Raw genomic sequence first — 24,758 nt, 5'->3', positions numbered from 1 at the left:
CTGGCTTTAAATTCTTGATCCTCCTGCCTCAGCTCCTGAGTGCTAGGATTCAGTGGGGTGCTGCCTTGCTCAGCTTGCTCAGGCTCTTATTGTTGTTTTCATACAGGATCTCACTGTGTAGCCCAGGCTGTTTTAGAATTCATTATGCATTCCAGACTGGCCTTCAGTCCATAGTGATCTGCCTGCCTTGGCTTCCCTAGTGCTGATTTACAGGTATGAGTCACCATATTGACCTTAGCCCAATTTTATTTCAAGGCCTAAATCTTCTGTGCAAAACTGAAATTAGTTGTTGAATTTTAAAAACTTTTCTAAAAATTTTTTTTTACAATTTTTATTTTATTTTTTTACAAAATCAAGGTGGAAGAGCACCTGCTGTTCCTTCTGAGGACCTAGTTCGATTCCCAGCACCTACAAGTTGGCTCACGATCATCCAGACTTCCAATTCCAGGAGATCAAATGCCTTCTTCTGACCTCTGTAGGCACCAGGCATGCATGTAGTTCATACACTCAGGCAAACATTCATAAACATAAAATAAATAAATCTTAAATTTAAAAAAGTTCAATCCAACACCAGTTCAAAGTGATTTTTGAAGCTAATAATCTTCTAAGCCCCACTATTGCAAAGAAAACAGACCTGAGAGTTGCTGCGGGCCAATCACAGCCTGCCTGTATGCTCGGAACTTTATGCACACTGCTTCAGGGGCGCTCAATAAATTCTTTCAATGTTTTCTTCAAATTCTAGAATGTTGGACTCTGATCCAGTTGGCTGTGCACACTTGTATATTTTTTTGGTACACAATTATCTACTTTTACTAAAACAATACTCAGCAAAAGCATACTGGACAAGGGAGCAATTAGCCACGGTTTATTCCTGTGCGTTTCCAGGGTGGCAGGAAACCAGTCCAGAATGAGATAAGAAGTTTGGGTTTTTTCAGGGTGTGACTAGACTCCTGGACAAAGGGGGAGCAGCGATTTTTTTTTCCTGTCCAGCTATTTTCATCTCTGGCTTAGAGAGTACACTCAAAGTGCTGAGAAACCTTGAGGTGGACTGTTGGCAGAGAAGAGACATCAACAAGGAGCAGGAGGAGCAGGGGCCAGTTTGCTTTTGACATTACTGGTAACAACGTTAACAATAGAGCGGGAAACAATGTTTCACCTGAATGAACCACTACCTGCCTCTTCAGATATGATTTAATAATTTGTAATGATGTTAAATCCACTTTTATCCTCATCACTGGTCAACTATAACATTATAATGCCTTATTACTAAAAAGGTTGATAAATACTTGATTCTAATGTTGATAGCACTCTCTTCTATGCCCTCCGAACAGAAATGGTCACTAGCCATCCAGTCTCCTTTCTTGGTAGAGCCAGATGCAGCCTCACACTCCTACACAGCCTCCATGTACCAGACCCAAACCAGCTCCTGAGGACAAAAGCTACTGAGTTCTTGTTTAGGGGCTTGAGATATAAAGATAAAGAGTCACATCTCTGCTGGGAGATGCAGGGATGCAGACTGTTGTGGCTGAGAGAGTGATCAATGTTGGGATAGAGAGCCGTCTGCTGAACTTACGGTGGTGACTTCAACTCTAATGATATGAAGACGGCCAACTCACTACGGTCTTTATCAGAGGTCTCCGTTTGCCTACTTCTCAGTGTGTTAGTGCTAATGGAATGTCTTCAGCTGTTCTCACTGCAAACCATAACGTGCTTGTGTGTCAGATTGCACAGGTACTTTCAGTTTGGTCCCCTTTCTGAACTGGCAATTGAACCTACGGCTTCATATATCTTAGGCAAGTGCTCTACCACTGAGCTATAGCCCTGGCTCCAACTGTAGTCTTCCAGGTAGGTTCTTGAGACCAGTGAGTCATTTCCAATAAATGCAGAACTTCGATGTAAACAAAAGCTAATAGAGAGCCAGGGATGCAGCTCGGTTGGAAGATATGACTTGCCTGGCAAGAACTAAGCCCTGGGTTCTGTCCCTAGTGCTATATAAAATTGGGTGTGGTGGCTCATGCCTGTAATCTCAGCACTCCAGAGGTGTAGGTTTCTTGGGAGGAAGTAGGCCTGGCAGGTTCGCTGATCATTTTTCCCAGAGAGGGAAGGAAAGGAGTCGTCTGTTTACAGGCTCCTTGTTGTGCATAAATGGTGTAGGTGTGGTTGTTTGGTCGGCTTAGCATTACAGCTTTAATTTCCACTTCAAAGGGAAGAGGATCTACTCTAGCAATCCCACCACCAATCTTACTTTCAGATTTAAAGTAGCTATTAATTTCACGTCCAAATTGGCATGCCAAGAGAAACCACGGGTAATTAGAAGGATCTAATTGGAAACACTGAAAAACATTCTGAAACGCTACATTCTAGGCTCCGTAGCAGGATTTGGCCCAGCGACGCTCTCAGTCTAGAGCGTGGATGCCCAGAAGGGAGCAGTAACGAGGAAATTACTATTGCAATTTCTCCTGAGGTGGCTGCCATGATGATCTGTAACATTTGATGTGAAGAAAGCAACAAATACAGAATGACTAGAAAGCAATTAGAGGTTTGTAGGTGGTTCTATAAACCTGAAGTCTTCTAGACACTGGCTCTGTGATTTCAGGGAAAGAATTCTGGATTAAAAAGGAAAGAATCTTCTTGTTTTATGGAACATTGTTGTATCCATATATATATATGTATATATATCCATATATATATAATATACACATGCACACATATATGCATATATATGTGTATATGTATACATAATACATAATATATTATATACACTATGTTACGTATATGATATATAGATCATATATACATATGTATAATATATCATTCACACATATAATTCTATATATTTATTTTGAAATATACATATATTTGAAAAAATATATTTTACAATAGTCTTTTGTACCCCACCCTGGTCTCAGATTTGTATGTGGCTGAAGCTAGCTAGCCTTGACTTCCCAATCCTCCTTCCCTGCCTCCTGAGTGCTGGGATAACAAGTGTGCACCATCACTTCAAGTTTGTATGAAGGGCTGCAGATCAAAGCCAGAGGCTTCCAGGGTGCTAGGCAAGCCTGCTACCAACTGAACCACACCTCCAGCTCCACCCACAAAGCCGTTACAGGATGCTTAGCAAATCGTCCAAGAACTTGGAAGGTCAGAGTGAACCTAGACTACAAGAAATGCCATGCAGATATAGTACGGTGAGGAAAGACAATACTTGTGTCACCTCAATACTCTCAGAGAAGAAAGTGTGGATATAATTACAAACTACGTTTCCCAGAAACATGGATTAGCTGAGCCCGCTGTCAAACTTTTCCTCTTCGACCCTTACCATTTAATTTTGGCCATCAGCAACGCACTAAGCAATCCAGGTGAGATTTTGCAGTTACACAACGTGCACGAGGTGGGACTTGCATGAAGTTAAATTTGATTGTGTTAGAAACTCAGTAGAAACTCAGTAGAGGAGTTCTTTCAGGCCACTGCCCTGGTTCTTTGTGTATTAACAGTGAAGTGATGCGTTTGTGTCTGACTTCAAGAGTCTTATAATACTGTAATAGCGCTCGGGACGAGAGTGGGAGTCAGGGTGATGTCATCCTGAGTTCACAGGATCGAGTAATTTGCTGGAAACACCTACAGGACAGATTCCCAAGGACCCACTTTCTCCTGAATGTCGTTGTTTGAGGGGGTTCTCCTCATTCTATCCTGCAGGCTTGCGCCCCGGGGCGGAGGGCGGGGGAGAACTGGGTGTCACTAATCTGCATTGTTAAATAAGCGCCTCCTTATCTCACCTTCATAGGTGACGTCGAGGTTTGGGCTCCCCGACACTCTTAAAAAGCAGATGAAAAATCCATGTTCCTCTAAGGCTCCACCTGGATTCTAGGACCGGATCGCGGTCCGATCGCTGATTTGTAAATCTAGGCATCCACCCACAGTGAAGAAGTGAAACCTGCCTGAAAAGTGTTCTAGGAGAGTCGGCCTCCCCTTTGTCTCCAGCTGGGTAGGCCCAGAGGCAGAAGCTGGTGAACCTGCATTCGGAGTTAGTTTGTCGCTCCCGCCACCTGCAAGGGTCTGGAGGGCGGAGGGAAAGTTGCGGTGGCCGCGGGGAGTCGGCTCCGCCCCCAGTGCGCTGCTCCGGGCGGCGGCGAGCGCGGGACTGGGCGGGCCGGGAGGCTCGGGGCGTGGTCTGCAGCCTCCAGTCCGGAGCGGACCGCGCTCGGCTGCGCTTCAAGCTTTCGGCCGCACGGAAGAGCGAGTGGGAGAGCGATCGAGGGGCGCCATCGAGGTAGCGAGGCGAGAAGGGCGCGGAGCAAGGCGGGTCGAGCTTCGGCCCTTGCCCCCCGGCCGGGCAGACATCGGTGAGCGCGGCCGCGGGGGCCCCCCGCGCCCTACAGCGCCCTGCGAGAGCCAGAGGGAGGGGAAGAGGCGGGCACGAGCTCTGCGGAGTCCCTGGAGCCGGGCGGGAAACCCGGGGGGGGGGGCTCACTGGAGTCTCCTGATGCGGGGCTCCCAGCCGGCCGCGGGAAACTTCACCCGGGAGGGGACAGCGGGGCGCTCGGGGCGCTGTAAACTTAGCGGCGGGCGGGGCACCCTAGGGATCGCGGCGAGGGCCAGCGGTTGGCGTTGGTGTCCTCGGCTTCTTTGTGTCACCTCCGGGCCCGGCTCACGGGTGCACCCGGCTCGGCCCCGGGTCTCCCCTCCGTCCCCCCCAGCCCGGCCCAGGCGGGCGCGCTCGGCTGATTGTTTGCATTCCTCGCGTCACGCCTGGGCGGGAAAGATTTTGAACCGGGTGTTAGAACACTGAAGCTGAGGCGCAGAGATTGCAAAACCACGGGCGGCGGGAGGCTAGCCCCGGGGACGGAGAACCTGCGGCCGGGGCGCACCACCGTTGGACAGGACGCGGGACCCTCTCATTGGAAGAGAAGGGGCGGGTGCAGCGGCCCTGAACCTCGGCAGGGCGGAGACGGGGCATTGGGACCGCGGGGATTATAATTCCATTTTGATCGCTTGCGGTCTTTGTTGTCTGTACAATTGCCTTTAGGGTCTGACGGTAGCACCTGGTCCTCCTTAGGATCTCTCTCTTGAGGTCTGAAAAGATGCCCAGTGTGGGAGGGGGGCCCGTGGATTGCATCCAAGGCTGTTTGTCACAGGAGCCGCTGCATTAGGGAGGTGGTAACACTTGCCTTTGTGGACGCGCCTTATTTCCGAAAGTTGTTTTGCCCTCCCCTAGTGGAAGGGAGCGTCGGGACCGATTGGCAGCAGGCGCGGTTGTGCACAGGCACCGCATAGCCTGAGCTAAACCGTGGAGGGTCTCTGTGACAGTGGGGCTTAACAAATGTTTGAAAAGTTTTATTTGAAGCAACTCCACCTGCTTCCCCCAAAGTTTCCCTCGCTCCAAAGCTCTTGCTGGAGGTAACTCTGTGGTTGTGCTCGAATGATCCCATCGCTTGTTCGGGTGGGGACACAGTTAAACATACCTGGCCTCCTCGCAGCTCCCGTACCAGTAAACGCCATCATGGGAGAAGGAGCATTCGGTTTTTATGGCCTAGGATTTTTGGCGTGTTTACACGCTTCAACGCATGACTGGGGTTCCAGTTTTCTTTCTGGAAATTTCTCAAGACTTCCAAAGGCAATTCTTCAAGACTTCCTGCGGTGGCTACTGTGTGGTTACTGTGTGCCTGTCAGTGGTCTTCTCCCCCGCAACTCCCCTCCCACCCTGGGCGGTGGGAACAGGTGTAATACTCATAAAGTTTTATTGGTGAAGACACTGGCGAAGTAAAAAATATAAGTAAACCGTGGAAGGGTTTTGGGTCTTTGCCTACCTGGTTGAGTTAAGAAGCTTCTTCCATTTCGTTTTGTTTGGACCCAGGGTCTCTGGTAGTCAAGGATAGCCTTGAACTTGTTATGTAATTGAAGCTGGCTTTGAGTGCCTTATTCCAGGCCAGGTGCCGCAATTGCAATTACAACTTTGAGCCACCCTTCATGATTTAACAAGCTTCTATTTGAATTTTTAAAAATCCAAAATTAAACCACTTTGGATCAGCTTATCCAATACAGTAAGAGTCTCTCTCTCTAAAAAAAGTGTAAGTTTACCCACTTAGAAATTTTATTAGCGTTTCAGTGGACTCGGGCTAATGGTGTTGCTGAATACCGCGGTGTGTTTACAGGACTGAGTCACAGTGGCTTGAGTCTGGTGTTCCCTCAGTAGCACCAGTGAAAGTTTAGTGGGAGAGTCAAAGCAGAATGGGTCACATTCTAGCAACTGCCAGGGACAAAAGGCTACTTAGCATTCACTGGTTGTGACTCATCATGTGTTTTAAGTGGAGATTTTCAGTAACTTCACAAACATTCATATATGCAAATAGGCTCTTGCGAGGTGCCAATCACTGGGCTGGACTCTGGGAGACTCAAATAATACAAGGGACATTTGCGAGGTGCTTATTTTGAACGCACATATAGCCGGTGATTATCTTGTTCATCTGTAAGCGGTTATTGAGTGTATGCAGGTTGCATTGTGCTAGGTGTGGGGACTGTAGAGTGGACAGGGCAGCTGGGGTCACTTCCTTTATATACTGGAGAAAGTAGGTGGGAAATAAAATACGTTACTAAAGTAACAACAGGCTTTGCACTTTCTTTGCTTATTTACTAAGGATTAAACTCGTGGCTTCATTTATGTTCTCCCACTAAGATGTACCCAGCCTTTTTTTGTTTCTTTTCGAGACCAGGACTTGTTAAGTGGCCCCAGGCTGGCTTTGAACTTGTTTGGGATCTTCCTGTCTCAGTAGCCGGGAGGGTGCTTCACCAAGTCCAGTTTAATCACAGCTTTTGAAGTGTAAGGTAGATCGCCTCCTACTCTTGTTCTAAACCCTCTAAATGGTTCCCTCTGATGGGCACAGACCTGTGCGGGCGGGCGGGCGTGTGTGTGGGGGTTGTCCTGGAGCCACGCCCCTTCCGGTTTCTCCTTCTTCATTCTTTTACCCATTCCCATCTCACCTCCGCTGTCTTGTTGCCTTGTTCAAGTAATCTTAGTCACCGCAGCTTTCTTGTTGCTAAGGGTCCTTGCTCTGCCTGAGATGTGGTCCCTTCCCTGCTTTCTTCCTTGTAGCCTTTCCCCATAGCTCAATGCGATCGTCTCAGTAACTCCCAGGTTTAAAATCACACCCTAGCGACTTCCATTCTTTCTTCATACCTTTTGTCTTCACAGCACCTATGGCTACCTAGTGTATAATGAACGCATCACTCACGAGTTTATAATTTATCTTCCCATACTAACACCCTCCACCCCCAAGTTCTCTCTGAACCATCTTACCCACTGCTGTATCTTCTTTCATTTTTGAGACAGAGTCAGGTAGCCCAGGCTGACCTTGAGTTTACTATAGAGTTGTGGACGATCTTGAACCCATCTTCCTACGTTTACCTTCCAAGTGCTAATGACAGGCGTGAGCCATAGAAGCCTGCCTCATGTCTGTGTGCTCAGAATCCAGAAGAGTGCCTGGTGTGCAGTAGGTCCTTCTTACGGTCACAGAGAAGGAAGGGAGTGATGGGAGTTGAGGCGGACTGGCCAACGGGTCCTGGAAGGTGACAGTGATATGGAGACTTGAAAGAGGGAGGAAAGAGCTTCGCAGTGGGTGGATGAGAGGTTGTGGAGTGGAGACCGGCCTGGAGGCGGATGCTGCAGAGGACCAGTGTGTGCAGAGGCCTTGAGGCAGCAAATAACCTGGCTGCTGGGGATTTATGGGTCACTGTTATTAGGCAACACTACTACTAAAGGAGTGTGGAAAGAAATGATGGAGGTTGTGTGGTGTGAACAACTATAATCCCAGCATGGTCGAAGCAGAGGTAAGAGGTCTGGCTGAGCAAGAGTAAGACCCTATCTCAAAAGGTGAAAAGAAAAAAAACAAAAGGGAGGAGAGGCATGCACATGGAAATCAGGTGCAGATCATGCAGGGCCTTCTTGGAAGTCTCGTGGATGTCCTGTCTGTACTCTTTATTTGTCCCATTTTATGGTTCAGAAACCCTGGAATTGGGGGAGATGAGGTATGGGAGAGCCTGGGGTAAGAGACCTCTGACCTGAAGCTTCTAGGTTTCACTACTGTACCAAAGTCAAAGGCGTCATCCCTGTGCTGATGGATCTGCTCGTGCAGTGGGAAGAGGCCCGTTGCAATGCTCACTCCACAGTGGCAGTGACCGAAGTCTGTAGCTTCCCGGGGCTGTGGGGTGCAGTGGGGGAGGGGAAGCGCCTGAGTCTGTCCAGGAGTAGGTCAGGCCAACTGGGAAAACAGGAGAACAGTTTTCCCTGCTGCAATTGTTATGAGAAAAGTCAGTGCACTGATACATTGTTAAGAAGTGGTGCTGATAGGAAATAGGGCTTATTCTTCAAGGCTTCAACGGTGGGAAGTTTAAAAGCAAACAAGAACCAGGTGTGGTAGTCACATCTGTAATCCTAGCACTTGGGGTGGAGGCCAGAGGATAGATAGTTCAAGGCTACGTAGTCAGTCTATATGAGACCTGGTTGCAGAAAACCAAAAGCACATGAGACCTTGTCTCAGAAAATCAAATCCAGAATAAAGCAAACACTGCCCCGCCAAATCCCCAAACCAAAAAATCCCACCTAGGCTTGAGAGTGTAGCTCAATGTTAAAGACCATGTCGAAAGTATGTGAGCTCCCCAGTAACAAACACACACACACACACACACACACACACACACACACACACACACACTATACTACAAATGTACATACACACAATATATACTGTATACACATGTATTCATACAGATACTACATACACACATTATTATATATACATGTAGATACTGTATATACACCTGCACACATATATACACTATATACATACACAGACACTGTATACACATGTATATACACACAAACATTATACACACAGTATACTACACATGTACATACATATACACTGTATACACATGCATTCACACAGATACTACACACACATATCATATATACACACAAACACTATATATATGTATATATATACTGTACACTACATACACATGCGCATGCATACACACATATATACACTGTACACACCCCACAAACACACACACACACACAGCTGGGTCTGGGAGAGGGGAGACAGAGACACATGCTTTTATTCTCACAATGGTTTGTGTCAAATGTCCTTTTTTGTGCTTTCATGAAATAAAAGATTATATCTGAGGTAGGATAAAATCACCTTTGATTAGTACCTGTAAATCTTCATGAACTTGTATGTTATGGGTAATATTCTTTCTTGATTCTTACTTTAAGCTGTCCTTGCTTTCCCGGAATATCAATATTTAAATTTTATTTTTTTTTTTGAAGAATTTAATTTTTAACTTTAGTTACAGATGCGTGTGCATTTGCACATGTGCATGAGCGTACATGTGTGTATGCAGATGTGAATTCTGATACCAGACTAGGCATTGGCTCTCTGGAACCATCCTTACAGATGGTTGTGCTGGGAACTGAGCTTGGATCCTGTTCTTCCTCCCTTCCTAAAGAACAGCAAGTGTTCTAAATGCTGAGTCATCATCTTTCCCATGGCGGCAGTATTTTAATCATGTTGGAGGGGCTGCCATAGAGATCTCATTATGTTGCTCAGGTTGGTCTCAAAGTCCTAGGCTCAAGCCATCTTGCTGCCTCGGTTTCCTGAGTAACTAGGACTACAGCCCTGTATCACCATGGTTGGCTTTCTAATGTTTTGACTCAAATAATAGATATGTGAAAGTATCTCTCCTCTGGCCTCCTCCAGTTCTCCAAGCCTCCTTCCCACCCAGCCACTGGAGTTTGACTGATGGATCTGAATTTCTGAAATGGGCTTCTGTATCATCTCTGCTTTTTCGCTTAACAGTGTGCGTAACTGTCTCAAAAGAGTCACTCATGTCGTTCCATCAGGAGAGCCTCCCTTCTCAGAATTTATTAAAAATTTTCATTTTATTGATTATGGAGTGTGTGTGTATGTGTGTGATGTGTGTGTGAGTGCAGGCAACATGTGTGCAATGTGTGAAGCTCAGAGGACAGCTTTATGAAGCCATGTGCCTCTGCCTCTGTTGAGATAGGATGTTTCTAGCTTCTGCTGTGCTAAGTACAGCTGCCTATTTGGTAGGAGTGCTTCTGGGAAGTTCTGGCTCTACCTACACCTCACTATGGGAGTGCTGGGATTACAGGAAGAGCTCAGTCTCCAGCTTTTTAGATCAGGGCTCTGGGGATTGAACTCAGGTCCTTGCTTTTTTTTTGGTTTTTCAAGTCAAAGTTTCTCTGTATAGCCAGGGCTGTCCTGGAACTCACTCTGTAGACCAGGCTGGCCTCGAACTCAGAAATCCACCTGCCTCTGCCTCCCAAGTGCTGGGATTAAAGGCTGCGCTACCACCGCCTGGCAGGTCTTTGCTTGTTGAGGTGAGTGGTTTTTACCTGCTGAGCTACATCTCAGCTCCTTAAAAAACAAATTAAAAATAAAAAGTTTTGAAACTTGATGTCTAACTTTTAAAAAAGTTTTTCTTATTTTTACATTTATCATTGTTGTTATGGATGATGTGTGTGTTGGTTCCTTAGTGTCACAGCATGTGTGGAGGTCAGAGGAAGACATCGAGTAATTGGTTCTCTCTCTTAACCTTTTCGTGGGTTCGGGGGATCAAATTTAAGTTGTTAGGCTTGGTGGCAGGTACCTTTGTCCCCTGAGTCATCTCTTTAGCCCCTTATAACTAATTATTTATAACTTTATTATTATTTTTTTTAATTAGACAAGTTTGTATCTTTCGAGCATTTTTTTCTTGTGTTCTCGGGATTCTTTGTGTAATTGTCTTAAGTCCTTTATCAGATAGCCAGTTTTGTCCGAAGGACAATTTATAGTATACAGACTTTACCAGAAGGCTAAGACCTTAGAAGATCTTCTTGCTGCATTGTCCTTTAAGTGAAGGTCGAACCCAGGAAGGGCAGATGCCACCATCACGACATGGGTAATCCACTTCTGTAGGTCAAGTCCTCTGTGGCCTCTTAAAGGTCCCACCTCCTAGTGCTATTGGGATGTTGATTAAATTTCATCAGTTTGGAGGAGCAGTTTCAACCAGAACAGTGTCTTGCATTGCTTTAACAGTTACTTTTCTGGGTTCCAGTTCTGATTTATCGGTTTGCTCATCATAGACTGTACTTCTGGTATCTCTAGAAAATTCTCATAGAGATTTTCTGATTTTTTTTTTTTTTTTTTTTGTTGTTGTTCTAAAAGGATTTAATGCTTGTACATTTAGGCCCACGGGGAAGTCCACTCCACCCCTGCCAGCATTGTTGACTGCTTGGAAGCAGTATCTGGAGACAGCGTTTAGGGGTGTTTGTTACCAGCATCTAGGACATAGAAGTCAAAGAACCTTGAGATGTCCTGCGGTTGGAGAGACCTCCTCATGGAGCATCGAAGATATGGGATCTCACTGAGGCTGCTCTCTAATCTTTCCCTCTTTTCTTCTTGATTCCATTTTTCTCCTTTTTAATTTTTCTTTCATTAAAAATTTAATGACTGTATGAGTACATGTACACCCATGTGTGCATACATGCAGACACCAGAGGATAACTTGTGGGAATTGGGTCTCTCCTCCAACATGAGGCTCCCAGGGATTGCACTTAGGGGGTCAGAGTTGGTGGCAAGTGACTTTACTTGCGAGCTCTCTCACTGGCCCAAGAATTGTAAAAATCCTATTTTTATCTGTTTGTGATTGTTGGGCACCATTTCTTATGCTCTCAGTGATGATTGCATCATAGCACGGTTTCTCTAAAAGTGGCCTTATACCACTTCCTGTGGGGTGTGAAACCTCTCCTCCCTTCCTCCCCCTTTTCCTCTCCTCTCCCTCCGCCACCCACTCACTACAGTGTCTTGATAACTTTGACTAGGTTGGCCTTGAACTTGTAACATACTCCTGCTTCTGCCTCTTGAATGCTGGGATTATGGGCATGATTCGCCACGCCAGCATCTTCTGCTTTTTGACCTTGGTACTATCCTTATGCTTTTACTTCTTGTTTGTTCTAAAGTTCGTACGTATATGATAATTTGGAAGAACACTATGCATTCACTCACACAGTAGCCCTGGGTGCTTGTGAACTTTATTTTATTTCTTTACTATATGAAAAAAAATGAAGAAAGATTTTTGTTAGTGATTAGATTCTTAAATACAGTCTAAATGATAAAGTTAAATAAATTTGAAGGAAGAAGTGAAACAGGAAGAAAGGGATAGAATTTTTAAGGAAGAAGTTAGAGACAGGTTTCATGTAGCCCAGGCTAGCTCCAATTAGCTATGTAGCCAAAGATGACCTTGAACTCCCCGTTGCTTTTCCTTCACCTCCTGAGTGATGAGATTAAAGTCAAACATTGGCCATCATATTCAGCAAAGCAAACAAATGTCTAGCCTTCCCCTATTTTTGGACTAGAGGGTCTATTTACAGTCCTGCTTGGCCTGGACCTTACTATGTAAACTAGGCTGACCTTGACCTTATCCTCCTACCTCTGCTTCCCAAGGGCCAGATTTTCAAATGTGCACTCCCACACCCAGTCTGTAGATCAGTCTTAAGCTGGGCTGACTGATGTATCAGACGGTTGTAGCAAACGCAGCATCTAGGGAGCTCTAGAACATCAGATACGCACGACCGTTGGACTTGGGGTGCATATAGTCAAGTCTGCCTGGTACACTAGATTTTCCTCCCCCTGACAGCATCAGGAGGAGGGAGGGGAACGGAGAGAAGGAATTTATCCCTGCTGACATTTACCAGGCCCTGAGGAGCTCTGAAAGATGCATTTGAAAGTGCTTCTCCCCACTGGTGTAGCTTGGAAAGCAGCTGCTTCTAGTCCTCAGGCCATCTCACCATGCCCAGCACTTGCTCATCTCGCTGAAGTCAGCCTCAGCTCTTGTTTTCTGTTGATGATGGGACTTCAAGGCGAGATGTGGGTTCCAATCCCTTTGGAGTGAGCCATACTCTTTGGCTCTGGCTGACTTTTCTCCTCCTTTTGGGTACCACCAGAGTTTATGGTTTATGTCAGCGGATGAGGAGCTTCTCTCTGTATTCAGATCATGTGACTAGTCATTTTGTCAGTATCTGTTGGATACGAGTTCTGGTACCAAGATGAAAATCAGTGTCCTGTTGCTTTTAGCTAGTTGTCTAATGGGAGAAAGGCCTGCACACCATTGTAGTGAGGTCTGTCACTGGTCATCACTGGAGAGCACATAGCAACTGCTTCTCCAAGTGCAGCCTGGGATGCTGGGCATGGTGGTTTGGGCCTGTACTCGCAAGCAGAGGCAGAAAGACTGACAAAAGTTCAAAGGCAACTTCCTCTATAGTATAGTGTGGCCCATACCTGTCAGGGCTACAAAGTAAGACACCCATCTCAGCTTTCCTCTAGACAAAACAAAAGAAACAAAAGTGTGGTTTGGATGACCAGTTTTCAGTCCACAGATAGGACCAGTGGTCTGTCTGTAAATAAGCCTGGAAAGGCTCTCTGTTGCATGTTCCAGATTGAGCCACTGGGGTGGAGGAGAAGAGGATAGTGGAGAATTCCTCCAGCTCTTAAAGACTGAGTTTTGATATAGAAATGTGGCATTTTCCCCAGAGTATGTGGGAACATCAGGTGGAAGGGAGACGGTTTCATATAGAATACCCTAATTGTAGTATGGTCATGGTGACTCCTGTGTGTAATTCCAGCACACAGGAAGACACAGGGATGGGGATATGACTCAGGTGGGGGCATTCTTGCCTAACATGCAGTGCCAAAGCCCTTGGTTCGGCCCTCATCACTGCATAGAGCAAGTGTGGGCACACACCTGTAACTCTAGTGCTCAGAGAGTGGAAGTAAGGACGGTGGCAAGTTTCAATTCATCTCTGCTGCAAAGTGAGTTTGGAGTCAACCCGGGTTACAGGAGACACTAGCTCAAAAACAGACAGACAGACAAACAAGTAAACTGTAAATAATTAGAGGCCGGGAGAGTAAGGGCACCTGGCATCAAGTCTCATTCTCTGACTTTGAGCTCTGGAGCTTGCATGGACCCGAGAATGGACTCCTGAAAGTTATGCTCCAAGTTCCACACATGCCCATAGTAAATAAATAACAAAGATGGCAACTGAACTCTCAACTCCCCAAATGAACCATGATATAGGTGAAATGAAAATTCAAAAATGTTCAAAAATTGTGTCTGGTCCTAGAACGGTAGTAAATTGATTTTTGAAACATTTAATTAGAAAGATTTCTGATGAAGCCGTGATGACCAAACTTACCATCGCCACCTTTCCCCAGATGCTGGAGAGTTTGGAGATACACGCTATGTATCGTGTCATTTCACCCGTAAGAAACTGGGCTTTACATTGTTTGGGTTTTAGGATGCTTGAGACAAATTTGAAGCTGACTTGCACGAAGTATGGATACATTTCTTTAGAGCTTACTTGTACAAAGATGAATAAAAAAAAACCAGTGTGGAGATATATCTATCTATCTATCTATCTATCTATCTATCTATATATATATATATAATCATATATATATATATGATTAACATGAAGTTATTGCAAGTAAGAAGGCTTGTTATTACTATGAGTGTTATTAAAATTTTATGTACAGCGGTATTGTGTTAACATCTAGCACATTCTATTTGCAGATCATATTTCAGAATAATACAATGTATAATACCGCCATTCCACTAGAACTGAATTGTGCTTGCAGGGACACTTCTAATTTGAAAGGCAGGTTATGGGGAAAGGCTGGGTATGAGACGGTTTAGAAGGTTTGGAAGGCAGCGTTTTACATGTCAGTTAAGACTTCTCATGGCTCCTTCCAGCAGTTCAGTTACGTCATTTGGGCTGAGGCTCAGTGCTTGACCCGTGATTGCCATGTGGGAGGCCTGGGTTCTAGCCCCAGAACCGAAAGAAAAAAACCCAAATCAAAACAAACAAACCACACTGGTCTTAGTGTCCCTGTGTGCAGTGTTTTCTTCAAGGTTATAATAACATGGTTTGGCAGAGACCAGCCTCTGGGGTGTTTAGTTTTATGGAGAGAGAGAGAGAGAGGGCAGAACTCATTTGCACAGGGACTACCTGTTTTTCTCAGGCTCAGGAATCCAGTGTGGTACCAGGAGGGCAAGGCTGATGTTATCACCTATGACTAAGATCTCCATGCTTAGCTGCTTCGGTGTGAGTCATGAATTAAGTGCTCATACCACAGGAGTTAACTAATTCTCACTTTAAAACGCTGCTCGCCCAGGAACAGGGCCGGCTACAGCTCAGATGACCACCTTCAGGTCTGTCTCTAAAGCCTCAAACAATGTCCAATCCAGTTATCTGCGGGGGAAATGGTGTGGTGTGTGGGATTTACTTACATCCGATGCTGATCACGGAGCATCCCCCCCCCCCCCCGGGCCCCTCAGACGGAGACAGAAACCCTTGACCCAGAAGTCTAGAAGCTGTGACAATTCTGTTGTCAGCAACATGGGAAGGGATTGCTGGGCTCGCTAACACATGGCAAAGCTGTTGGTTAACAAGTTTGAGCTGCAGGTTCAGAAAGGAAAGGAAAGGCTGAAAGGGGGCCATGACTATAAATTCTGTTCGTTAAAAGTGAAATTCGTGTTTATTATCTGCACTTCCATGTTGGCAACCGACAAGGGTTCTTGGCATACTCTCATCAAAACATCCTTCTTAGTCGCCCGTTTGGTGATACCGAGTTTCCCCTGTTAAAAGGGCATAACCAAGGGTTTTAAAAGAAAGGCTGCCACCTTTAAGGCCTTTGTGCTTGTTTTCTCATTGCGGGAAAACTTCAACTCTGTTGGGTAATAATTAATATTATGATTTGTTTCCTCAAGGATGGAGTGTTTCCCCTTCTGTATGAAAAGACACTCTTGGCTGTTCACTCCCCGCCAGCCAACAATTGACTTCGGAAGGTTCTTTGTGGGTGCTGTTCCTGGGAGTCAGAGGGTGAGCCGGCTTTGTCTGTGAGTCACCTTGTTGTCTCAGCTTGGCTCCGTGTTTTCCTAGCAACTGCTGCAGATTTCAGGTCTGAGCAGAGAAAGCATGTTTTGAAATGACCTGGTGTATTCTTTCAGGCTCTCCATGCATGCCCGTGAAGCCTTGTAAACTTGTACTGACTATACTACAAAGAATGGGAGAGTGAACATTTTCCCCGCCCCTATTTCTTAAGCGATTTCTGTTATGAGTTGTATGTGGGGGCAACTGGGTAGGCAGGAGTCAGAGCAGAAGGGGAGAAATGAGTTTTGGACACTGTCAGTCTATCTATTAGGTGCCCCAGGTCAGGCATGATTGACTGGGGTCTTTAACACATGCTCAACTCTGCTCCCATGTGTCACTATCAGTCTTGGAACTGTGACATTTAGGAACTCTGGTGCAGTGGAGTTGAGAACGTGGTTTCTAAGTCAGTTCGACATTGGCTCAAGTCCTGGCTCCAGCCCATAGGAGCTGTGTCACCTGGAGCGGAGGAAAAGTTAAGGAACTTCATCTTTATAGGGGTTCTGAGTATTCCTGTGTAAGGCAGGTGGTAGCACGACACCCACAGAGCATGGTCATAAATACTCGTTGCTGTGGGCATTACTGTTGTGGCAAACACCTGACCAAAGGAGAGAGGGTTTGTGGTTTGAGGTAATACAATCGGCCATGGTGGGGAGGCATGGATGACACTGGTCATATTGACTGTGCAGCCAGGGAGCAGAGACAGAAGAACACCGCTGGTGATCAGTAGCCTTCTCCTCCCACCCGCCCCTTTTAAAGACAGTCTCTTGTAGCTCAGGTAAGATTTCAGATGCATTGACTCCTGACTTCCCTGTGAACTCTTTTTTACATTTCTTTCTTCCTTTCCCTTTCCTTCCTTCCTTCCTTCCTTCCTTCCTTCCTTCCTTCCTTCCTTCCTTTCTTCCTTCCTCTGCCTCCCTGCATCTCCCACCTTCTTTCTCTCTTTCCTTCTTCTTCCCCACCTACACCTGGCACTTCTTCCCTTTTATTTGGTCCAGAGCTCCATCTAAGAGCTGGCACCAACCACATTCAGGATGGATCTTTCTTCCCAGGTTAGCCCTCTCTGGAAACGCCCTCACAGACAGCAACTCAAAGTTGTGCCCCACTAATTCTCTGGGGGGCCCATAACCCAATCACATTTAAAAACAATAGCCATTCCATTATGTTGAATTCGAGGGTACCACGCACAAGTGACAGGTGTTCGTGGGCAATCAGAAACAAAGCGGACGTGGCTCTGAATACCTGGTTGCTGGGGAAGGTGGCCAGTGAACAAGTCTCCATATAGTCTCTGGAATTGAGGAAGTGCTGGCGCAGAAAAGCAGAGTGCTGTGGGTGTACCCAGCCAGCGGTGATTAATGCCAGCCCTGGAGAGGCCGGAGCTAATTTTAATAGCATGGTTGAGCTTTGTATGCAATTGGCCTATAGTGGCCCGTGAGGGTTTATGCACAGGGAATGGAAGAGGATAAATTTCATGCTGAAGGGAAGGCACAGGTTCAGGGCAGAATTTGGTGAGGGAGAACACGGGAGGTGTAAGTGGTGGTTGTTTTGGTTAATTTGGATGGGTTTGGCTTGCACGAGTGTTTGGATTATATCCAGATAGCCAGAGGGGAACCAAAATGGCTGATCAGTGTGAGGTGTTTCATGAAAAAATGTTCTAAAAAGATATATCTTTTATAAGCTGGGGTTGTTGCTCAGTTGCTAGAATGTTTGCCCAGGACGCTGAAAGCGCTAGCTCAGTCCCCAGTACCACATCAAGTGGCTATGGTGGTGAACGCCTCGGTCCCCAGTACTGCAGCAAGTGGCTATGGTGGTGTATGCCTCAGTCCCCAGTACCGCAGCAAGTGGCTATGGTGGTGAACGCCTGCAATCCAAGCACTCGGGAAGCAGAGGGAAGAAGAGCAGAGCTCCAAGTTCAGGCTCATCCTCCGATACATGGAGATTTTAAGGCTAGCATGGGCTACAAGAGATCCTGGGTCACATGAGATTGACTCTCTCTCTCTCTCTCTCTCTCTCTCTCTCTCTCTCTCTCTCTCTCACACACACACACACACACACACACACACACACACACAGGGTTACATGAGACTATCATGTATATGTGCACACACATGGTTATACTAGAGGCAGGCAGCCCAAATACAGGAAGTCAGGTGAGTGAGAACAACAACGTTGCAGAACAACGTGAAAGAAGAGTGGAGAGGGAGGATTGTAAAGTAGACACCACAGATAATGTTGGAAGAAAAGGAGAGGGACAGGGAGAAAGGGAGAGGAAGGGAGGAAGGGAGAAAGGGAGGGAGAGGGAAGTGAGGAGGGAGAGGGAGAAGAAGGGAGAAAGGGGGGAAGTGGGAGAGGGAGAGGGAGAGGGAGAAAGGGAGGGAGAGGGAGAGGGGAGAGGGAGAGGGAGAGGGAGAGGGAGAGGGAGAGGGAGAGGAGGAGGGAGAGGAAGATTGGCAGTGTGGGGGGGTCAGATGCTTGTTGTCAACCTTACATCTAGCTAGCAGTTGCAAATTCAGTTTTGAAAGGAGGAAGCACAAACTCTTTCGATTTTAAGCTAAGCATGTTCATAAACCTTATATACTAATTGTAGAAGTGAGTTTTCCCCACTCCGCTTTGTGTTCCCAGCGGGTCGAACGCGAGCGGCTTCCAGGAGCTATCTTTGAGAATGGAAAACATACACCCTCCAGTTAATTTTAAAATGCCTTGGCTACCTCAAAGGCTGGGCACTCCTAAACCTTCCCCCAATACCCCAGGCCCAATGGGGAGGTGTGCCAAGCTATTGGTTTTTGGCTTCTTTATTGATAGATCACAAACCAACTGGGGACAAGGACTTTCAGCGTCTGGACATGCAGATTCAAAGCATTAGCACCAATCTCCAAATAATAATAATAATAATAATAATAATAATAACAACAACAACAACAACAACAACAACAACAACAATGGTTTTTAAAGACAGATAATGGTTTTTAAAGGCAGGGTTCAAGATTGAACCTCTGGCTATCCTGGAACTCACTCTGTAGACCAGGCTGGATTCAAACTCAAGAAACCTGTCTGCCTCTGCCGCCCCGAGTGCTGGGATTAAACTCGTGTGCCACCCCAACCTGACTTTTCACAAATTAATTGAAAGCAAAATTTCCTCCTTCTCTTCATCTTTTTTCCTCCTTCTTGCCACTCTTTTGCTTATCATTATGTTTAATTTATTTTTATTTTTTAATGATGCGTCTATGTGAGGGTTTGTTCCCGTGAGTGCAGTGTTTGTAGCGACCACAAGAGGGCCTCTGATTCCCTGTGGTGCAGTTACAGGTGCTGGTCCGCTGACTGATGTAGGTGCCTAGGAACCAAACTCTGTTCCTCTGCAAGAAGCGGTAAGTGCTCTTAACGGCCGAGTCACCTCTTCAGCCCGGGTCATCACTCATGAGACAAAAATCTCACTATGGTGCCTACCTCTAAGCAATCCTGCCTCAGCTTCTCTTGTAATCGGGACTCCAAATGCGTATCTTCATAGCCCGATAAAACATTGATCTGGGGGGGGGGGGGGGCAGAGGCGTGGCTCAGTGGTAACAAGTGCGGAGTGGCTCACGACCCTCCGTAGCCCAAGTCCCAGGGGACCCAGGCTTGCTTCTGGCTGCTTCACCCACTCCACACACGTGGTGCACAGACATATATGCAGACAAAACACCCGTACAGGTAAAATAAAATAAACGTTAAGGAGAAAAGAACCACCTTGATATTTCCCAAACTTTCTCAACGTTGGCTGTCTTCTTCCAGCTGGAAGATGGAGCGCACACCAAGGTGGTAGGCGGCAGGAGACTGCTCCTGGGCCTCTTCACAGATTCAGCCTCCACTGTGGAGTCTCTGTTTTGAGACAGGCACCATCCCTCTACTGAGTGCCCCCTTTGTCAGCTGAATGGAGACAAAGCTAAAAGGGCGCTTCCTTCTGCATTGTATGCCTCTTGTTCTACTCTTCTTTCCCTTTAAACGGTCTGGGCTTTTAAGTGCTTTAAGGCTCCCTTGTCTTAATTCTGGTCAAATGAAATCATTTGGGTAAAAACCTAATTCGATGAACCCCATTTTACTTAAATCGGAGAGGAAATTGGGGTAGAATAAGAGAATTATTATTGTTGATTATTTTATTTTGGGGGGAGCCAGAGTCTCATGTCTGCCAAGGCTAATCTCAAACACTCCCTGTGACGCCCTTGAACTTCTGATCTGCCCGACTCCACCTGAAGGGATTACAGACAAGCTCTGAGTTCTGACCGTGCTTGGGGTGGAACCTGGGGCTTCCTGCCTGCTGGGCTGGCACTCCTCCGGCTGAGCCCCATCCTTAGCCTGAGCGTGGTGCTTTTTGTCTTCAGTCTTCTCTCCTTTATTTGGCTTGTTATTTTTGGCAGCTCTGGAGCCTGAGCCCAGGGCCCTAAGCACGCTAGGCAAGCGCTCTGCCTGCAAGCTACAGCACAGGCTCTTTTTATTGTCTTTATTTTAAAACAGGGCATTGTCAGCCAGGTAACCAGGTAACAGTGGCCCGCACCTTTAATCTCAGCACTCAGGAGGCAGAGGTGAAGGATCTCTGACTTCTGAGGCCAGTCTGGTCTACAGGCCAGGGCCAGCTGCTGGTACAGAGAAACCCTGTCTCATAAAACAACAACAACAACAACAACATACCCCAAACAAATAAACACCCCTCCAAATAATGATGATGGTGGTGATGATGATGATGTTGGTGATAATGATGGTGGTGGTGGTGGTGGTGATGATGGTGGTGGTGGTGGTGGTGATGATGATGATGGTGGTGGTGGTGGTGGTGGTGGTGGTGATGATGGTGGTGGTGGTGATGATGATGATGGTGGTGGTGGTGGTGGTGGTGGTGATGATGGTGGTGGTGGTGGTGGTGGTGGTGAGGAGGAGGCACTGTTAAGTTGCCCAGGCTGGCTTTGGACTTGAATCTTATTGCTTCAGCCTCCTGAGTAGCTGGATCACAGGCATTTGCCACTTCCCCCATCTTGGTGTCTCCCTTAGTAGAGGAAGAAACATATGATCCTGGGGTCACATTGTGGTTGCAGATAAAAATCACATCTGTGGGGCCAGCGAGATGGCTCAGCAGGTAGAGGCTTCTGTGGTCAAGCCTGACACTCTGAGTATGACCTCAGAGACCCACATGATAGAAGAGAACTGACTCCCCCACCCCAGATTTTCCTCTGCCCTCCAGATGACCCCTAAACACAATACATAAAAAGTAATAAAAATAACTATAAAAATTTAAATACCTGTTGTATCTTTAAAAATTCAAATTTAGAACTTAAGTGTCTTTTAAGATTTTGTTTTCGCCAGGTGGTGGTGGCTCACACCTTTAATCCCAGCACTTGGGAGGCAGAGGCAGGCGGATTTCTGAGTTCAAGGCCAGCCTGGTCTACAGAGTGAGTTCCAGGATAGCCAGGGCTACACAGAGAAACCCTGTCTCGAAAAACCAAAGAAAAAAAAAAGATTTTGTTTTCATACACACACACACACACACACACACACACACACACACCCTATATGTACATACACAAGCACACGTGCACACACTGTACACATGCTATATGCACACGCACCCACAGACTACACACATGTACCCACACTACACACACACACACACACTACACACACACACCCATACTACAGATGTACACACACACTACACACACACACACACACTACACATACACACATGCGCCCATGTGCGAAACACACGCACACGCGCGCACACACACACACACACACACACACACACACACACACACACACACACACACGGTCCTGTTTTTTATTTTCCACTCGTCCTGCACTCAGCCCTTCCCTAGAGTTCATGGCTGCTGTGGCTCGTTTGCATATTCCGGAACCCCGGGAGCCTTGCAGTAATTCACTGCTCTCTCTAGACTTTGCTCTTCTTCCTTTTCACCTAGAAACTTGGTGTCTGGTTTGTTCCTGAGGTGTCATAAACACTGGCTCTTATTTTAGTCTTCCATTTCGAAAGCCCGGCACACATCAACTCTAACCCACTTTAAATATTCTCGGCTTGGCTGGACGGAACCAGGGTAAGAATTTCAGATCTTGAGCTTCTCACTTGCTGCGAAACCAGTTCTTTTAGTTAATTGATCACAGCAGTTTGACAGCCAAATGCAGTGGTGGGCAAAAGCATTTTTCTTTTTCCTATATTCTCTCTCTCTCTCTCTCTCTCTCTCGCTCTCTCTCTCTCTCTCTCTTTCTGTTTGTCTTTCTGTCTCTGTGTATCTCTCTGCGTCTCTGTGTCTTTTGGCAGAGAGGCTGGGGATGTAGCTCAGTCAGAGGCTTGCTTGACTTGTGTGCGCAGGGCCCTGGTCTGATTCTCTCTATACGGCATAAACCAAACATTCGGGATGGTATGGCTGTAGACATGTGGTATTAAATTTCTCTACAGAATCTGCAGTGACTGAGAGGATTGGACATATGTTACCTATTAGGTTTCTTTCTGTAGTGGTTAAGGACGTGGCCTTTGAATCTAAAAGTATTTGGGTTCAAGTTAGTTCTGCTAATCGCTTGCTGTGTGGCTTTGGATAAGTTACTTAATCTCCCCGTTTCCCTAAAGCGGGTAGATGGGACATATTTTATAGACTTGCCAAAGTCACGGTTCATGGATAGTGTGTGGCATGAATTAAATACTGAATAAATATTAGCTTTTCCTTTACTGTTTTGCTGGTTTCAAGTAGACAGCCTCCAGCTTGATCACCGTGAAGAGGGGATTCCCCTGTACTTGCACAGCGGACGGTTCACTTTTACTTGCCCTGTTAGTCAGTCATCAGAAGGAATGTATGGTTACTGGCAGCGTTGGGAGGCTGATGCAGATCTCAGGGTTTCTCTCCGTGGCCCGTTCTAAGTGTCACAAGGATTTCCTTGCATCTCGGAAATCCTTCTGTTTCTCCACATCATTAAGCATTTAGTTTTATGTCTACTCAGGAGCATTCTGTAGCCTATGTGAGAGACCTTTTGAGGTCTGATGGAATTGTTCAGCAATGGAGAGAAACTACCTAGATTGGCTTCCTTATCTCATTTCTCTCACTCTCTTCGTTTTTCTGAGCTGGAGGTGGAATCCAGGGCCCCACACATACTAGGCATGTACTTCACCGTTGAACTCTATTCCCATCCTGAGGGGCTGTGTTTCTTGTTGAAGGCTGTGTGTGCAGTGTGTGGGGGTGGGCTGGAGTGAGGCCAAGCTACTTTCATGAAGAGAGCTTTGAGAAGAGAAGAATAATCCCCAGAAACTCAAAACTCATTTTGAAATGTCATAAAGGAAACTGAAGACCCTGTTCCCTTAGTCCTTGAACCTAAGGAGTCAGAAGAAAGATATGCATTATGGGAAAAGTGCGTGGACTCTAAACACTTTTTTTTTTTTAAAAAAAATCAGAAAAGTTGAAGAGTTGTGATCTCAGAAATAGAAACAGATTAAGTTTGTTACTGTTTATTCAGGCCAGATACATTACTGATGGAGTCACTGCCCACCACGAGAAAACGACAAAGAGGAAGCTGTGTGCCGGCACCTTCTGTTCTTTCAGGGAGTTGGGAGGATAGATCAGATCTGGAAACGGGACTGAGAGCTGGCAAATTTGTATCCTCCTGGGAAACTCCAAAAAGCTCTGGTTGTTTCTCTTCAGGTGAAAAAGGTCAGCTTTGTTGGAGAATAAAGTGAAAACTCATTTGCAAGTGTTCCGTCGCCCCAGGATTCCACGGGGGAGTGGCCCTGACCGCAGAATTCTCTGCTGGAGCACAGGATCTCAATAAATAGCTCTGGCTATCCCAGAACTCACTATGTAGATCACAGACTGACCTCCAACTCACAGAGCTCCTGCCTCTGCCTCTTGGAGTGCTGAAGTTAAAGGCATGGGCCATTTCTTCTGCCTCCATTCAGTTCAATTCCTTTAAAATATATTTTTAAATTTTTTTTTATTTTTAATGATCTGAATATGTGTGTGTGTCTGCGTGGAGTATGTTCATGTGTGCACACCACCTTCAGAGTCCAGGAGACAGCCTCAGATCTTCTGGGGTTACAGGCAGTTGTGAGCTTTCTGAGATGGGTGCTGGGATTGAATTCACGCTCCTCTGCAAGAGTCGTGTACATTCCTAACCACTGAGACATGTCTCTAGTCACCTAAGCATATCCCAGGCTGGCCTCAAAGGCACAGTCTTCCTTCAGCATGTCCTGCCTGCATGCGCTACCAAGACCAGATTGATACTCCTTTTCAACAAAAGATTTTCTGTTACAGTTAAAGTGCAGAATTGCTGGCTATATTGCTAGAAAAAAATAGTGTCTGTCTGTCTGTCTGTCTGTCTGTCTGTCTGTCTGAAACAGAGTCTCTCTATGCAGCCCTGGCTGTCCTAGAACACTATACGAGTCAGCCTGGCCTCGAACTCAGAGATCCTTCTGCCTCTGCTTCCCAAGCCCTGGCATTAAGGGTGTGCCACCGTGCCAAGCACAGAAAGACAGTTTCTACTTTATACGGATCACAGTCAAGTTTCTAGCTGATTTCCCCCTCTGCTTTCTTGTTAACCAGTTCATCAGATGGTGGTCTGGTCGGCAGCTGAAGCTCAGCGTCCAATGTTTACTTAGAACTTCCAGTTGTCAAAGTGACTTCAAAAGAAACGGGCTCTTCTTCAGAGGCAGAGCGAAGGAGAAGTATACCCTTGAAAAGGAAAGGAAGGTTAATCTGAGGGAGAAATGAATTAAAAATAAAATACACTACAACTGTTCCTTTGAGCTGCT

The 24,758-nt window shown here is 46.2% G+C and overlaps 1 protein-coding gene across 8 annotated transcripts in view; it reads left to right on the top strand.

Annotated features, from left to right (window-relative positions):
- Positions 1–4,196: 4,196 nt before the first annotated feature.
- The window catches only part of Syne2 (spectrin repeat containing nuclear envelope protein 2), a 309,215-nt gene continuing 288,653 nt past the window's right edge, over positions 4,197–24,758 (top strand). For all 8 annotated transcript variants that reach the window (XM_076921989.1, XM_076921988.1, XM_076921985.1 and 5 more), the window contains exon 1: positions 4,197–4,343. The gene's annotated coding sequence lies outside the window, so the exon portion shown is untranslated. The remainder of the gene's footprint in view (positions 4,344–24,758) is intronic.

This window comes from Arvicanthis niloticus, chromosome 23 (assembly GCF_011762505.2).
Source record: "Arvicanthis niloticus isolate mArvNil1 chromosome 23, mArvNil1.pat.X, whole genome shotgun sequence".
Classification (NCBI taxonomy): Eukaryota; Metazoa; Chordata; class Mammalia; order Rodentia; family Muridae; genus Arvicanthis; species Arvicanthis niloticus.
The sequence above is the reverse complement of the archived record's forward strand: the minus strand, read 5'-3'. Positions and strand labels throughout refer to the sequence as shown.